The sequence below is a fragment of the Orcinus orca genome, chromosome 18 (genome assembly GCF_937001465.1).
Source record: "Orcinus orca chromosome 18, mOrcOrc1.1, whole genome shotgun sequence".
NCBI classification, from domain to species: domain Eukaryota; kingdom Metazoa; phylum Chordata; class Mammalia; order Artiodactyla; family Delphinidae; genus Orcinus; species Orcinus orca.
Genome location: NC_064576.1, coordinates 61,098,106 through 61,115,774, shown reverse-complemented (window position 1 = coordinate 61,115,774; position 17,669 = coordinate 61,098,106). Strand labels below are relative to the sequence as shown.

General features: G+C 37.5%; 1 long non-coding RNA gene across 2 annotated transcripts in view; it reads right to left on the bottom strand.

Annotated features, from left to right (window-relative positions):
- LOC117203107 (uncharacterized) overlaps window positions 1–13,726 on the bottom strand; it is a 36,844-nt gene extending 23,118 nt beyond the window's left edge. Inside the window, exon 1 of one of the 2 annotated variants that reach the window (XR_007473052.1) lies at window positions 13,176–13,726. This is a non-coding gene — a long non-coding RNA (uncharacterized LOC117203107). The remainder of the gene's footprint in view (window positions 1–13,175) is intronic. The other variant, XR_004485741.2, reaches the window with a different exon arrangement.
- Window positions 13,727–17,669: the final 3,943 nt, after the last annotated feature.

Below are 17,669 nucleotides of genomic sequence, written 5' to 3'. Positions count from 1 at the left end.
CATCCTTATATTCTATAGTAGAATACTTATTCAGTCATTAAAGTACATTATACTTGAATATTTACTGCTAGGAAATATATATGAACAAAAAACAGTTGTGAAAATTTAATAACGGGGGTTAATAGTGGTTATTTCTGGGTGTGGGATTATTCACCTTTTTCTACCTCTTGCCCATTTGTATCTTCTTTAATACCAATTTCTTATAATAGAAAAACACAAAGTTTTCAGAAATACTTATTCAACATGAATAAATACTATTCAAAATGATAAAGTCATCATTTGTTTATTCATTAATTCAACAAATATTTGCAGCATTAAATAAGACCTAGTCCTTGCCCTCATGACTCTTCATTTGTGGGCATGATTAACAGTCTTGGAAATTTTTTAGTCCTTGTTCCTCTCTTTCATTGTCATTACTTAATTGCCCAGTCACTCCTTCCCTTACTCATCGAGGACTTTGGCACTTGGCTGCCAGTATCCACCTCCCCTGCATTTTCTGCTATTGTGCGCCATTTCCATGTCCATACAGACAACCCATCCAACAACCTTGAACTCTGACTCCACCATCTTATAACCACTTCATTCAGCCTTCCAGACCCAGAGCCACACACCAAGAAATTACTCCATGGCCTTAGACTCCAATATCTTGATCTCTGACCACAACCGCTTACCACTCCAGCTTTTTTCACTCCATTTACTCACTTAAGACCTGCTTTCTTACCTTATTTTAACCTCTATTCCAAGCATTACTTCCCTAGTGCAAAATCTCATTATTTCCCTCCATGGCTATAAAAACACACAAAAATACTTCCATTTATTTAAAAAATAAAATGAAATTAAAACACCTTTTATAACATTCCCTTAGTATTTAAATTAAGAAACAACAACCATGATACCTTATTAGCAAACCATGAAGTTTTATACAGAAACATATATAGCTTGCACTACTTCCAGAGATTAGAAGGCTTGTTAATACCCCTATACATAAAGGTGTTTAGCATATAGCAGTTATTGCTTAACTATCTGTTCATTTTTGAATAAAGTAAATATGGCATATTTGAAGATACCCATAATAATCATTAAGCTGCATTTTAAACAGTTCAATAAATAATAGGACTCTTATTTTATAATTAGGGAGGAAATGTTCAAAAGCAAGTCCACAGGTTCAGTTTTAAGGGCAAATAAAAGTTATATACAAAGTATCTTTACATCAAGTAATTTAGAAGAAGCTTTGAACTTTATCATAATTAACAACTATATGTACTAACATTTTTTACATCGAAAGGATTCAACTTTAGGAATTTCAATTTTATGATAGGAAAGGAAGTTGGGTATAAGTACAGGTAGATGGAAGGACCATTAGATTTAGCTACATGCTATAAGAATTTCTTATCAGGAAAAGGTTTCATATCTACTATACTGTATTAGTGGTTTTACAGTTTATTAGAAATATTGCAGTTCAGTCACATCAGCTTTGGGTTGTTTTGCCAATGGCATAAACATCTAATTGTAAAAACCGCATGTTTATAAAAATACATCCTCCAAAGGGGAAAAATGTTCTTTGGTTAAGTATGTGTGATACTTCTCTACATGGAACATTGAAATGAATTTAATCTTCTGTTCACTTCAAACATTATTTTTCTTTAAAGAGTTTCTTTAAAATCAGGTATATGGTCTGTATATACCATCCTGAGTTCACTGGGTCAAAAGTTAACAGTATGGGGTCATCAAGTAAATTAAATGTTAACAGCAAAAATTAAAGGAGTTAAATTAAAAACATAGGGCCTAATCCTATGACGAAGAAAAGTAAGGAAAAAGTGTTCCCATAAGAGCTGTAAACTGTTCACCTATTTAAAATAAATTACTTCTTCAGAGCTGCCTTAAAAAGTTAATTTGTTTAAAACACGTAAGCATTTCTTTGCCAAAAGAGAATGTGCTGTATTTTATTCTCCCTATTTCCCTATAGGTTTGTTCTACACGAAGTAATGTTTTTACATATTAAGAATAGAAAATGTAGCATGAGGCTCAACTGTCATAGAGAACAGGTCATACATCCTCAGTCATATCTCCTAGAGACCAGAGAGTCCCAATTTTACTTCTGTTTACTAGAAATGAATAAGAAATAAATGTTAATAGATTCCTGTCCTACTCAACTTCCAGGACAAGGCTAATCCCAAGTCAATAAAGTCTCTGACAAAGCCATGAGTTGTCATTTTAAATGTTTTTTACTCAATGTAAGGTTTATTATTCAATTTTCCTTTGATAAAGGGTCAAGAATAGATCCATGACTATTATTTACCAGTCCTTTTTATTACTTAAATTGCTCCCCAAATACACACATTTTTAATGACCAGACAAAAAGTTAACCAATGCTTGTGTATTTTAGACTATATATGGTATATGATTTACCATTTGGGGTGTCACTTTTTGAGATAGGCTCTGTTAAACTGGAGAACAACCAGAGAAGGAAACCAAGACTGTGAAGGGTTTAAAATCATAGATGTTTGGAGAATGGAGATTCAGTTGTCCTCATGGTTGAAAGTACTAGAAGTCATACTTAAGGGGTTATCACATGTAGGTGGGAATGAGTTTGTTCTCAGCAGCTCCAAGGCGCAGTTACAAATAGGTGTGTTTTAACTTTTAATATTCTACGATTCCAAACCTGAATAGGCTAAATTTCCTTTACTAAGGAAATTTAAATTATTTTAAAACAATGTTTCAAAACACTGTATTTAATATATCATTTAAGGCCAGCATTTTCACACTAACTTTTTAGAAAGTAAATAACAAACAAATGGGTTTATCCCTTTCCAGGTATCCTTATTGGTAATGGGTTGTGAGGTGGGTAGTTCATACTTCTTCACTAAATATTATAATTATTAATTGTAAATGAATCTTAGTTCAGTCCTATAATATTAGTTCCACGAATGTGGAAGCAAAACAATTCTTTATATAGGAGAAAAAAACCCTTATACCTCCATAATCCTAACAGAATCAGAGTTGAAAATATGTACGAATCTGTTATAAATGACTTTCAGAAACTGGGGCTCTAAACCATGCAAAGTAAATTTCCCCAAACAAATATATTTCCTGATCCATGTGTAAATTTTCTCCTCTATAACTAATATGGATATACTCTAAAAAGAAACTACTCTAAGAGTAGTTTCTTTTTTTGCCTTTTGTGATTTTTAAAGGATCATCCAAAAATATTTATGGATAATAAAGTACTTATAAACTGATACGTAATTAATTAAAGCATATAGTTATGAACCATTTAAGTAACTTTTTAAATTATTTTTTAACATCTTTATTGAAGTATATTTGCTTTACATTGTTGTGTTAGTTTCTGCTGTATAACAAAGTAAATCAGCTATACATATACATATATCCCCATATCCCCTCCCTCTTGTGTCTCCCTCCCACCCTCCCTATCCCACCCCTCTAGGTGGTCACAAAGCACCGAGCTGATCTCCCTGTGCTATGCAACTGCTTCCCACTAGCCATCTATTTTACATTTGGTAGTGTATATATGTCCATGCCACTCTCTCACTTCGTCCCAGTTTACCCTTCCCCCTCCCCATGTCCTAAGTCCATTCTCTTACTTCTGAGGAGGATTTTATCATTGCTTTTTTAATGTATCAATTAGCTACAGGGAAAAGAAACTACCAAAGTTACTTCACAGAACAAAGATTCTGTCAATATCTGAAATAAATGACACACTTGCATTTTAAAAAGGGAATGTAAATGGGTGAATATGTGGGAAAAACTCACCACATTACCAACAAATTTCAGTAAATGTTGTACAGGTTTATGATTAGTGCACTAGGTACTGTGAACCTAATGAAACAGTTGTTGTCTGTCTTGAGGTCTGACACTTCACAGACCTAAAAAAGACAAAAAGTACTTTGATGTATTTGTTAAACAAAAAAAGTACAGAAAAATACTTAGATTTAGTATTTTACCAATATATACAATATTTTTACCAATACACTAACCTGATTAGAAGCTTAATTTGAAATTATCAGGTAAATATTAAATTTGAAAAATTAAAAACTCATAGTAGAAAATAAATAGCTATGGATATATGACAGAGATTAGAAACATTTTCAAACCAGCCATTGTTAAACCTTATTCTTTTTGCCTTTTATTATAATTCTTCTAGTTTACTAGTTATAATATTCCTGGAGGGGGAAAATCCTAAGCATAGCTATTTATAGCACAATGTTTTAAATATATGATAATAAACAAGTACAGTCTTAAAATACCTTGTTCATAAGTGATACTCAGTAAACATCAATTTATTTCAGAAAACAGCCTTAACAATCAATCTAGAGCAGTTTTAACTCACAGATTATAAGAATACACAGAACATAACAGAGTAAAACAAGTAATTCTCAGATTTGTTCAGGTGGCAGAGCAATTGGTGATCCTCTCTCTCTTTGCTGAGTTCCATTCATTCCCATTAAATATTAATGCCAGTAACTGTGCTGAAGACACAGAACAAGGACAGACAGATTCCAGGCCATTATGAAACTCTCAAAACCAGAATTGGGGAATTCCCTGGTGGTCCAGTGGTTAGGACTCAGCACTTTCACTGCTGTGGCGGGGGTGGGGGGTGGGGGTGTTCAATCATTGTTCGGGAAACTAAGATCCCACAAGAGCTACATTCCTTTCTGGAGGATCTAAGAAAGAATCTGTTTTCTTGCCTTTTCCAGCTTCTAGAGGTTGCCCTCCTTCCTTGGCTCATGGCCCCCTTCTATCTTCAAAGCCAGCAATAGCTGGTTGAGTCTTTCTCACATCTCACCACCCTGACACTGACTATTCTGCTTCCCTCTTCCACATTTAGAAAAATTGTGGAATTATATTGAGCCTACTCAGATAATTCAGGAAAATCTATTTTTAGGTCATCTGAGTAGCAAACTTAATTCTATCTACAACCTGAATACTCCCTGCCATGTAACATAACATATTCACAGATTCCAGGGATTAGGATACGGACATCTTTAGGAGAACCATTATTATGCCTATCATAAAAATGAATCATTTTCCTCTACCTTTCTTCAGGAACTCCATCGACCATCATCCATCTCTAAAATTACGTGCAAACAGTTCACATATGCACATGATTCTAGAGAAAGAATCTGTAACTGTCAACAAATTCTCAGTGTTTAAGAATCACTGGACTAGCTCATAGACTATCAATGTTCCTTAGAAAGATTGTTTGGCAGGGTCAACAATGCCAAATTTTAGACTGGCTTTTATCTTTTTAGCTTTGATCAGAAAACCTTGATATGCATTGAAAGTTTTTCCTTGTACTTTTCCTCTGTGTGTTTTAGAAGTAGTTCCAATCATCCTAATTATACCTCTAACATCTTGCACTTACAAACATTTTTCCAGTTGGTATGCATCATTTTGTGATGATGCTAATAGTAAATCCAGTGAATTTTCCACAGTTTACTCAATAATTTTACTACTACTAGACATTGCAACCCAACCCCCCCCTTTTTGCTATTTTATTTAATATGCTGCAATGGGCATCTTCCTATATAGATCTTTTTCCATAGTTTGGATTTATTTCACCTAGACTCCTGAAATTGGAATTTCTGGCAGGAAAAACATGACTATTTCTATAATCTTTTTTATTATTGCTAAATTACTTTCCAAAAGGTCTGCTTTAATTTACATTGCCACCAGCCTTTACTCACTCATACCGTCAATGTGAGGAGGTTTTTTAAATGTCTTTCGTGCATTGAAAAGAATATTCAGGGGTCATTTAAATTCTTATCAAAGTTATGAACTAAAAAACTTTAGTTCTTCCTTAACTTTTAAATTCAACTTGAAACTCTGGTTATTAGTCTTTGTAAATTTGTGTGTGTGTGTGTGTGTGGTACGCGGGCCTCTCACTGTTGTGGCCTGTCCCGTTGCGGAGCACAGGCTCGGATGCGCAGGCTCAGCGGCCATGGCTTACGGGCCCAGCCGCTGCGCAGCATGTGGGATCCTCCCGGACCGGGGCACGAACCCGTGTCCCCTGCATCGGCAGGCAGACTTTCAACCACTGCGCCACCAGGGAAGCCCAGTCTTTGTAAATTTTAACAGCAATCACTTTTAAGGATGCTTTTTAAGGTCTCTTAAATATTTAGCATTTAGAATTTTATAACTTCTATAACTTCTGCTTTCCTTAAGTACTTAAAGTTTGATTAATAAATAAAACCTCTCCAAGAACTTATTTGAAAAAGAAAAACAAGAAAAACTTGTATTTGTTTTTCTCCTTTTGCTAACTGTGTATTGGTTAACTCTATTTTTCTTATAGACCTATCTCTTTATATATTGAGGATATTAACCCTTTACCTACTTTATATGTTAAAAATATTTTTTAGTTTGTCATGTGTCTTTACTATTTATAGCAAATTTTTTTTCTGGTGTATACATTTTTTGTGCAGCTACCAATGTTCTCCAAGATTCTGTGTTGAACCTTTTTATCAGTCTACATACCTCCCTCAGTGATCTCATCCAATCCCACAGTTTAAACTACCATCTACAATTGGTCAACTAGTAAATCTACAGACAACATGCAAACCAGACCTTCCCCAAAATTCCAGACTTCCAAATCAAAAATCCAATCCTAATATCCAGTTACCTCTACAGAGGATGGAAGTACGTACTTGGCCCAAAGGCATATAAAAATCAACATTTCTGGGCTTCCCTGGTGGCGCAGTGGTTGAGAGTCCGCCTGCAGATGCAGGGGACACGGGATCGTGCCCCGGTCCGGGAAGATCCCACATGCCGATGAGCGGCTGGGCCCGTGAGCCATGGCCGCTGAGCCTGCGCGTCCAGAGCCGGTGCTCCGCAACGGGACAGGCCACAACAGTGAGAGGCCCGCGTACCACCAAAAAAAAAAAAAAAAAAAAAAAATTCACATATCATAATCCACCAAACCTGTTCTATTTTCCCTCAGGAAATGGTACCAAGAGACACTCAGTTGCCCACACCAGAAACCTAGGAGTCCTGCTACACGCCTCCTCTCTCTCTTCTCCATGTATTATACAAAGGCTCCTAAGCCTCTTTAGTCTTACCTTCCAACTTTTTCCATCCTAGCTAACTCTGCTCTAGCCTCATGGGCATTGAATTTACTGGTCCTTTCTGCTCAGGACATTAACATACACTCCTCCTTTGCCTAGAGTGGTCTTCCTTCCTAAGTCTCAGTTTAACTGTCCCGCCTTAGAAAGGCCTTACTTAAATCTTCAGTGTTAGGTCCCCATGGTGTACGCTTTTAGGGCATCCTGTGTTTTCCTGCTGTTGTAATTTGTATGATTATTAACTTAATCCTTGTTTCTCTCAGTAGACTACACCATAAAGGGAGGAACTGTGGCTGTTATGCTCATCCCTATATGCTCAGTACCTTGAACAATACATAACACAGAGTAGGTGCTAAATAGGTACCTGGGAATAGTTACATAGTTAATACTGAGTAAGTAAATCCAATCTTGTTTATATTTCACTTCTAATTCTTTGGTTCAAATACTTTTTTATTTCTTGCCTAGATACTACAATAGCCTCTCCAGGACTTTCTATCACTGCTCTTGCATTTTCTAATCTGTTCTCCAGTACCCTTGTTAAAGTGAATTTCTAAAATATAAATCTGATCGTATTACTCATTGGTTTAAGATTTTTCAATTGCATCAATGTAAAAGTGATATGTAAGGCCCTTCATGGTTTAATCTCTATCCACTTGATCAGGCTAACCTTTCTCAACTCCTCCAAAGCACCTAGGCAACAAATCACACAACTACCTGAATATTCTTGACCATGCCAGGTTCTTTCTGACTCCTCTGTTTCCTTACACTCCAGTGATTCTGCTTAAAATGCTCTCTATGGCCTACTTCTGCTCTCTCTTTTACACTGGTTCCTCGAAGGCTTCGCCAAGGTATCCTTCAAGACGCAGCTCAACCACCACCTCCCTCCTAAAAAGCTTTCCTGAGCCACCTATTCCTTACCTGGGTTAATGTTCTTCCTGTACATTTCAAATTATAATTTTTTAAGAATTTATCTTTCTTCCATTAGACTTTCAGCTCCTTGCTAACAGGGACTACATACTTCTCATCTCTATATATCCAATTCTGATATGGACTTTGGTAAATGTTTGACTAATCTGTGTGCCAGTACATATCAAACATATTCCCACTTCTGAGAAATCATCTAATAAATAAATGAATAAATAAGAAAGTTAATTAGGAAAATATAAAAATGTTCACTTCAGAATTATTTATAATAACAAAAAATTGAAAACAACCTAGATGTCCACCAATAAAAGAATGGTAGAATCTGCTAAATGATACATAGCAGAGAAATTTAGAATGAGAGTGTAAAAATGATATAGTAACTCAGATGCTTCTTACATGTTAAGTGGAAAAAGACAAAGAAAACTATTTCACACTATGACCCTATAAAATTATATGTACAGATATTTACTAAGGGAACATGAAAATTGTATGAGTTGTTAATGTGGATTGTGATTTCATGACTTTATTCAGAACTTTATAAATATTGCTATGATATCTTCTCAATTATAATACAAATAATAATATACATGAGCTTAATTTTATTAACATATATGTACATCTTAGTGTATGCATATTTTAATGTGCATATATATGTATATATTTCCTAGCTCTGTCTCCTGAAAGGTCCAAGAAGCAGCAATGAGCATACCTAACCTTGATATCTAATACCATTCTCCACTAAGAGGAAACAGGGCTCTGGAGAAAAAGCTAACACTAGGGCTAGGGCAGGGTAAGCGCAAGCTAAACTTGGAACATCTTATTATACCAGAAAGCAAGGAAGTACGCCCAAAAAATGATATAAGCATACCACAAAGACAGGACCCAAACTAAAGGTGCTTCCACTAGCTAAATCTGGGACAATTCGAACACTAAAATAATTAAATACAGGCTTAAATATTTAGAGGTGAAAGGTCATGATGTGTGTAACTTACATTCAAATGGTTCAGAAAAAAATGTACAAAATATACACATATAGGGCTTCCCTGGTGGCGCAGTGGTTGAGAGTCTGCCTGCCGATGCAGGGGACACGGGTTTGTGCCCCGGTCTGGGAAGATCCCACATGCCACGGAGCGGCTGGGCCCGTGAGCCATGGCCGCTGGGCCTGCGCGTCCGGAGCCTGTGCTCCACAACGGGAGAGACCACAACAGTGAGAGGCCCGTGTACCACACACACAAAAATATATATATATATATACACACATATAAATATAGAAAGAATACAGGAAAACAAGGTAAATACAGAAATGGAAAAACATAGGAATTCATAAGTTAATGCAGATAATAAATAGAGGAGAAGAAAGGGCTCTGTTTGCAGTAGAATGCTGTGGGCTGACTGGTAAATGTGAAAGGAGTATTAGATTTGTTGAATCATTTTGCAACCATCATGGTAAAATTATATCAGCAATAATGGATGCTATATTTAAATGGGAACTTTGATGAAGAGCAAGCTTTATCTTCAAATATTTCCCCACAAATTGATTATTTGCCAGGAAGGAAAAAAACAGTAACTATACATTGGAAAATTCGGGCCATATATGGATCAGGTGGTCAAAATTAACATCATCAGTGAGGGCCATATGGATATCATGTGCTTCCAGAAGTGGTACCCTGAGAAGGACATAATACCACATGTGCAGTAGTCCAGTTAAAAATGCAAAACCTCAATTTAATCATGAGGAAACATCAGACAAAAACAAAATAAGGAATGTTCTATCAAAAAGGAGGGTGGAAGGAGAAACTATATTCTTCAAAAATATCAAGGTCATAAAAGATAAAGAAAGGCTGTGGAAATGTTTCAGTAAAAGAAGCTAGAGTCAAGACCCACTAAATGTAGTGCCTGACCCCAGACTGGCTCCTGTACTGGAGGGGGAAACGGTATAAGGACCAACCTACAAAATGCGAATGTGGATGGTAGACTGAAGTATTTTCTCAACGTAAATTTATGAAGTTGACAGGAAATACACACTTAAGTATTTAGGGATCAAGGGCCAGGATGTATGTAACTTAACCTCAAATGGTTCAGAAAAAAAATTGCATATAAAGAAATATATATATATATATATATATATTTGGAGAGAGACAGACCTTGCAAAAGAGCAAGTAAATGATATGGGTGTTCTCTGAACTATTTTTATTTTTGCAACTTTTTGTAAATTTGAAATTATTTCCAAGTAAAAGAGTTTTTTTTTAAACTAAGTCCACCTCAGAAAAACAAGACCAACAGGAAAATAAAAGCTATTTATGTAGCTTTTACATCTATGCAATTTGCATCTATGCAAATTGTTTTTAAAACATTCACCAGTGTATACTGAGTTACTGTTCAAAATGTTTTTCTTTAAGAGGCTTCATTCTTCCTTAAAAGATGAACAGACCTATAGCTTTCACAGTTTTATCTAAATAAGCTAATATGTTGAAGCCAACATTCCATCAGTGGCAGCTTACTCATCAGAAACAGCAGGAGGGAAAAAAAGCATTGAAATTACAAGACCTCTGCTCTCCATACTACCCATATTTACCATTCATTTGCTGGTGATTGCACTGCAGTTTCCAAGTAAAACCTCAAATTTTAAATTATGACTTCAGTTTTACTCTTATGACAAGTCAAGAAGAGTATGCAGAAAAACAAACTGGGTGGGTGGAAAGGGGTGGGGGTAGGGTGATTAACTCTTCACTGTATTGAAAATGAAAGAAAGTTGACAACTTCTACCCCAGCTGAGTCCCTAAATAACTGAGTTCTTTCTTCACATAAAGTATATCACTGTGTGGAGTATTAAACTTCAAGGAAGGTATTCTTACTAGCTTTTTACCTGTGAATCTGATGATCTGAAGTAAAAGTACTCTTTTTTTTTTCTTTAAAATTCAACTCGGGAATTTGCACCCCCTTGTGGTCAAACATAAAATTCTTCATTTTCAAAACACCATTTTTTTTTCCAGTTGGTTTCAGGCTTAGGAACCAAGTTACCTGATTTTGTTTTCTCCCATATTAGTGAATCAAGAAGCTTTAATGAAGGATTGTTGGTTTATTAAATAGGATCTTAAAACAGGACTTAAATCTTCTAAAAGTGACCTCTACATAAACTTTAGTATGTGGAAAATGGGAGATAATAATTACACCCACCTCATGAGTTATTATGAGGATTCAAGGAGAAAATGGATATGCATGCTTAGCTGACACATTGTAGGTACTCAATAAATGTTATTATTTATTAATATCATCATCACTTTGGAATTCTCTTGACAGAATAAATCTTAAAAGGGGACTGGATTTAAAACTTTACCAATTCATGATGTTCTAGTACAATCTTGCAAATAAATTCCCCAAATATACCACTTATGCAGACTTCACCTAGCTGATTCTCTCCACAGGTATATTTTTAAATTACAAAGGATATGTATTTATCTCTAGATGATAGAAATTTGGATGGTTTTTACTTTACATTTTAGAGTGGTTTTATTCCCTTTTCCCTTTAACTTTAATAATTAGAAAAAGCAGTAAAACGATTCCATCTTCTTAGGTTACTCTTAACATCTTTATTCATCTGACAGAAATCATTACTCTATTTGGCAAAAATAATTCGTCAGGTTGATTTATCATTTTAAGGGGCTCTTGAACACAAATGCTAATTCCTAACGGCCCTAACTGTAGTTTTTTAAAATACCTCTAAAGAAACCATTTTAAAAGATCAGTGTTAATAACTGACTTACAACAATAGCTAACATTCACTAATATACCAAGCACTGTTCAAATACCTTTAATATATTAGCTCATTTACATCCTTACAACAACCGGTTGAGGTACTAGCATTAATCCTTTTACAAAAGATCAAACTGAGAAAAAGTAACTCATGCAGGGTCACAAAGCTAGTAAATAGCAGAGCTGAGCTCCAACCCAAGCCGTTTGGTTCCAGAGTCTACTCACTTAACCAGTGCACAAACGTACCATAGAGACGTAAGCCCCATACTACTCAATCATGTTACTTCTTGATGATGTCAAATTATTAAAATCCATTTCTCTTCCAACTGTACCACAATAATGCAAACCATGCTAGCCTTCTCCCATTTCCTTACTTCTTAGCACTTCAGGCATTTTCACCTGCGTTGTCTAATTTAACCCTCACAATGATGTATGTCTTTGTACACTCAGTTATGATTCATCACAAGTTGTTTTACAACAAAAAACTAGAAATAAGTGTAGCAATGCCCCAGATTTTAAACTGTTGGATTCTTTAGAAAATTCATTGTAACTTGGGATCAGGAAAAAAAGCAACCAGTTTTAAAATAATCTTAAAATGTAATCATTTAGAATCAATGGCAGTTTGGTTTTTTTTCCATCTTAACTAGCCTGTGGCAGGTAGGATAATTCTCTCAAGCAAATGAATGATTAAAAGAGATTTTTAAAGAAGGTGTTCCAGTATTGACAAATGTATCATCATCTACTGTCTTACCATAGTGTCCAGTTTTTGACGTTGGACAGATCTACCTAGGTCTTGTGCTTCTACTTACTAGTTATAAAACTTAGGGGCAAGTTTCTTAATCTGAGTCTCAGGTATCCTCTTGTGTAAAATAAAGATAATGCCTACTTCATAGGGCTGATGTGGGCAGTAAACATGATCATTCCGTAAAGCGTTTATTTTAGCACCATGGCAGCCCAGAGTACAGTCAATATATGGTATCTAGCTATTATTACTTTACCAGTGCGTGACACAACAGAAACCCGTCTTTGCAAGATTAAGTTACCCTACCAACCGTTTTTTTTAAAAATCACCCTAAGCGATCCCAAAGACTGCCCAATAACCCATTTACCTCTCCAAAATCGAGCAGAATGTTTAAGAACAAGAACGCGGTGAGAGAAACTAGATTCAGTGAAAGTGCCTTCATAACAGGGAACCTAGAACCGGGCTCCAGCACACGCGCGCGCACACACACGCACACACACACACGCAGACGCACACAGGTTGGGTCGCACAGCATGGTAGAGAACGGCCCGGGCTCCAGAATCTGACAGATGCGGACTCGTCCACGTGCTTGCTACCTGTGCTACCTTAGGGAAATTACTTACAACGTCTCTGAGCCTTCGTTTCCTGGTCTGCAAACGGAGAATGATAATAGTACCTACCTCATAAAGTTGTTCTGAGGCTTAAGTGCGATAGCTCCGGTAAAGCGTTGACTTAACAGCAAGAGCTGTACACACAGGCGGGGTTGATTCAAGTACACGTGTATCCATACACACGGTCTCAGACACATTCCGTTGGAGTTTAGACACTGGCAATAAGATGTTTTTCTTTTCGCCTAAGCTGCACCCTTATTTGTTTTCCTTGAACAGTAGAATAAATGCCTATCGACTGATACGTCATCTACGGACCCTCGGGCCCACACTCCGCACGGCCCCTCTACCTCTTAGGCTGAGCATAGGAGCTGCACGCACGCGCAAGAAAAGAGAAGGGCTGCGACTGAGTAAGCGAAGGCAGAACGGTGAACACTCGATGATTCTGCGCATGTTCAAGGCGTGGGGGGTTGGGGTAGGAGTTTGCGCATGAGCAGAAGTGTCGGGAAAGCTAGAGTACGGAGGTTAGGAGGCGGTATTGACAGCTGTGGAGGCAGCCCGCGTTCCCGGCATGCCCCGGGGCGGCGGGGTTGGCTCTAACGAATTTGAATGAGGAGCCTCAGCGCTTTCGGCGCCATTTTCGAGTGATGCCTGATCTCATCAATCTAGCGGGAGAGACGGGATAACCTGTCGGAGAGCGTATCGCCACTAGGACTCAGCCGAAAAATTACTAAAAAAATCGCCAAAAATTACTTCGAGCAAAGGGCACTTGGCGGAGCTTCGCCAGGGTTGGCGCAGCCGGTAAGAGCCTGAAGAAGTAGCAGAGCGGGACTCGGGAGGTGGCAGTGGTGGGACCGGCAGGCGGTGGCGGGGGGGTGCAGGGAGTGGGAACTGGGTCCGCCTTCATTTTAATCGCCAAAAATGCGAGGAGGTAGGGTTGGGGGTAATTGGGTGTCTGAGTAGGCGGCGGCGGGCAGAATGTGGCGGGAGCGCGGAGAGTCGGGGGTGTGGGGGGAGGGGAGTTGCAGTTTGAGCGGGACGCGGACGCGCTGCGGCTGAGCGGCCGCCGCCCAGCGGATCTGTCAGCAGGACCCCCCGCCCGGGGCCGGAGACGGGGCGCGGCGGGGCTCGGCAGGCAGAGGCTCCTTGACAGGAGGAGGGGGACGAGCGCCCCTCCCCCATTGCCGAACCGAGCAGTCTTTTATGGCAGTTTTCCCGGCCCGCTGCGGCTGTCTTCCCGTGACAAGAAACTTAAGGTCGGCGGAAAATTGAGGACCCGGAGTAGCGGGTGCCTCCCGGCCGACGTGCGGATAGTACCCTCCGCGGGACCCAGTCGTTTATATTGTCGTCTTTGATGCCAAAGCATGAGATGCCCTAGCAATGTGAGTTTCTCCACGCCGCCCTCCTGCTCTGCGCGCCTGGGTCTCGGCAGGGGTAGCACTGACCGAGTCTGGCTTTTCCAATTTGGACAAGATGGGGCGGGGGCAGGCTTTTGAGGTTTTAGCGGGCTCCTAGGAAAGATGCTGGACTTTCGCTTTTTGCTCGGGATTTTTTGTCATTTGCTCTCACGGTGTCGTCCTTTCTTGGGGGGGGGGGCGGGGGTGTGTTCTTGGGTGAGATGAAAGATGGGGCTTCGACCTTGCGATTTCCTTCTCAGAGTCGCACTTTTCTGAGAAGACTTTTTCTTTCTCCAGTCTTTGAAACGTATCGCAAGGAAAAAGGCAATCTTTGAAACTGTATTAATGTTTTCCTCCCGAAAAGTCTTTACCCGAAGAACTTAACGGTAATTTTGCAATCCCCACCTTTTCTTGGGAGCTCTCTTGGCTTTGACGCGGAGGGGAAAGGGCTATTTGTCTTTCCCTTTAGTGATTTTTTTTTTTCTCGTAGTTTCTACCAGTTTTTACTCGACAACTCTTGAATGATTTGAGCCAGTGACGCCTTTAACTTTAAGTAATACTTTATAGTTAGATAATGGCTTTTGTAAAATTCCTCATTAAAGATGTACCGGATCATGAATCCCTTTCTGCGCTGAAGGCACCCTAGATTAACCCTTTGCTGGTGTGATGTATTGCGTATGGGGCGCGCGACTCTGAGTTGCGAATATGCAGGAGATGATTTTTGCAGCAGCTATTCAGTTGTTCGAAAAGAGGGATAAGGCTTTCAGTCACAGAGTTTTTAGGACCGCCTGCCTAAAGTTTTTCCCTCTGGAATTGATGTAACGATTGATTGATTTCTTATTTCTGTAAAGATTGGGGCACCCGCCCTCACTTAGAATCTTTCCCCGAAGAGAGTAGGAGAGCGCAAAGTGATGTTTTTCAAATTGTGTCTAACGGAGCTCCCAAAACACCGAACTTGTTACCCCCTGATTGGCTGGAAGGAAGCGGGACTGGGGGGTTTGAATGTTGAGCACTAGATTATAATTCTCGGCTTTCCAAAAAATTATACATTTAGAAAACCACGTTATGAAACATTAAGACGGGGAGTTTAAAAAAAAAAAAAGCTGGTGTTTAGTATTTTTTCTTCCATAAAGGATTTTCGAGTGGTTTTGAAATGTATATTAAAAGAAAATCCTAGAGAAGACGATTTTCGCAAAATTGTAATTCTGCTGGCTGAAATTACAAGACTTTTATATATTTGCCCCTGTTCTCTATTGGTTAAAAACTGAGTTTAGGATTTTTTTATTCCTCTGACAGAATTTTTTCATCTTAACCTACATGTATTTGTTAGATGCAGATTATGGGAGAATTGTTTCTTTTATTTCCATGAAAAGAAACTTCAATTTTCTTAATGTTAAGAATGAGCACATTCCACATTTTCCACAAAAATTGGATACATTTCTTAAACTTTTCACATATAATTTAAAATATATAGGTTTTGCTATTTCAGCCATTGCAATGGACTTAAAACCTTATTTGCAATAAATTTATGTTGCTTAATTTAGACAATACAACAGGTAAGTAGCACAGGTGCGTGTGTATGATTTCATTTATAAATTCATTATGAAGAAATATATTGCATAGAACAGTGTGGGTGTGTTGTGTTTTATTTGGTTAGTTTTCAGTTGTTTAATGTTGCTTGAGACAACCGTCAATATATTTCTTTTTATTACCAAGCTTGTCATTCCGTTTAGTTGCATCTTGATAAAAGGCGGGTGTGGTTTTCAAAGAACATCGGTAAACTCACTGATAAACAAGATAGCCATAGATGGTTTTTTAAAGGTTTTTTAATAGAAATTTATATCCTTTTATTAATAGTAATTGAAATTTTGAAACTTAGAGTTTGTATTCTCACATTAGGTCAGATGTGCATTGTGAGAAAATATTCAAATGAAAAGATCCTACGACTTTTATAAATCTCTGTAGAGCTATAAATATAATTTATATTAATAAAGGGAATAGCTGAGTTTATAAGTCATACTATTTTGTATTGCCTTCAAAACAAGAATTGGAATGACACAACCTATGTTCATTGCTTTTTTTCAAAGCTGTTTATTTTGAGTCATCTCATGAAAATTTCATAAGAGATGCTAATTATCCTCTCTATAAAATTTGCTTTAATGAAACTGTAGAAGACCCTATTTCTATTTTAAATGTAATTTTACCTAAGATACCAGAACCGGTGGGTTTTGCTTTTTCACTGTTTTGGTTTTTGTGTTTCAATTTTCATTCAAATTATTATGTGACTTGGAGAGTTTTGAGGGTAGGATGGGGAAAGGCTTTAAATTCCACCAGGCTGGTTAAATTTAACCATACTTTTTTAGTGTTTTGGTTTATGGGTTTTTTTCGTTTGTTTTGGGAGGTGATAGGTGAAGGACTGTTTTGTTTAATAAGCCATTTTGAAAAGAAGTGAAGGGGTTCCTTTATTTAAAATACTACACTAAAGCTTGAGAACACACTAGCACCTAAATAAAATCCACAAGCGTTCAAAATATTTTCCCTTTTATGTGGTGCTAGATAAGAGGAAGATTTTGGTTTTAGACTTGTGGGCGTGTAGGTATGAGTTCCAGCAGATGTATATTATTATGTATATTATCCATATTTCTCTGCAGAAATGGATAATTCTAATTTATTTTCTATTGTAAGGGCTAGAAAAGTCTTGTATTACCACAGGAAAACAATGGTGGAGAAAGGTGTTGCTACCGTAGCTCAGCTCTTTTCAAAGCTATGTTTACATTTTGTGGGGGAGAGGGAACTAGAGAAGGTAAGGTATCAGTCTTCCTGATAGCATTGATTTTCATTTGTTTGCCCTTCATACTCTTTTATAAAAGTGCGGTTTTAGACTTTGTTTTAATGCTGTTAAGTTGTCTTAGTTGTACATTTACAAAATGTAGCCTCAGGTGTTTGTATGTAACACTGCTTTTTTCCTAATCAGATTAATAATCACTTTTCATGTTTATCTAGAGCTAAGGATGAAAAGTTCAATACCTTTGATATTCTGGATCCCTTGTTTCATCATGCTTTGTGTGCTACATTTTTGTTTATTTTTTGTTTTGTGGAGACATATATTTTTATCTCTGTTTACTTATTAGTATGTAGTAACTGTTCAGAATGTCACTAAATAACTTCA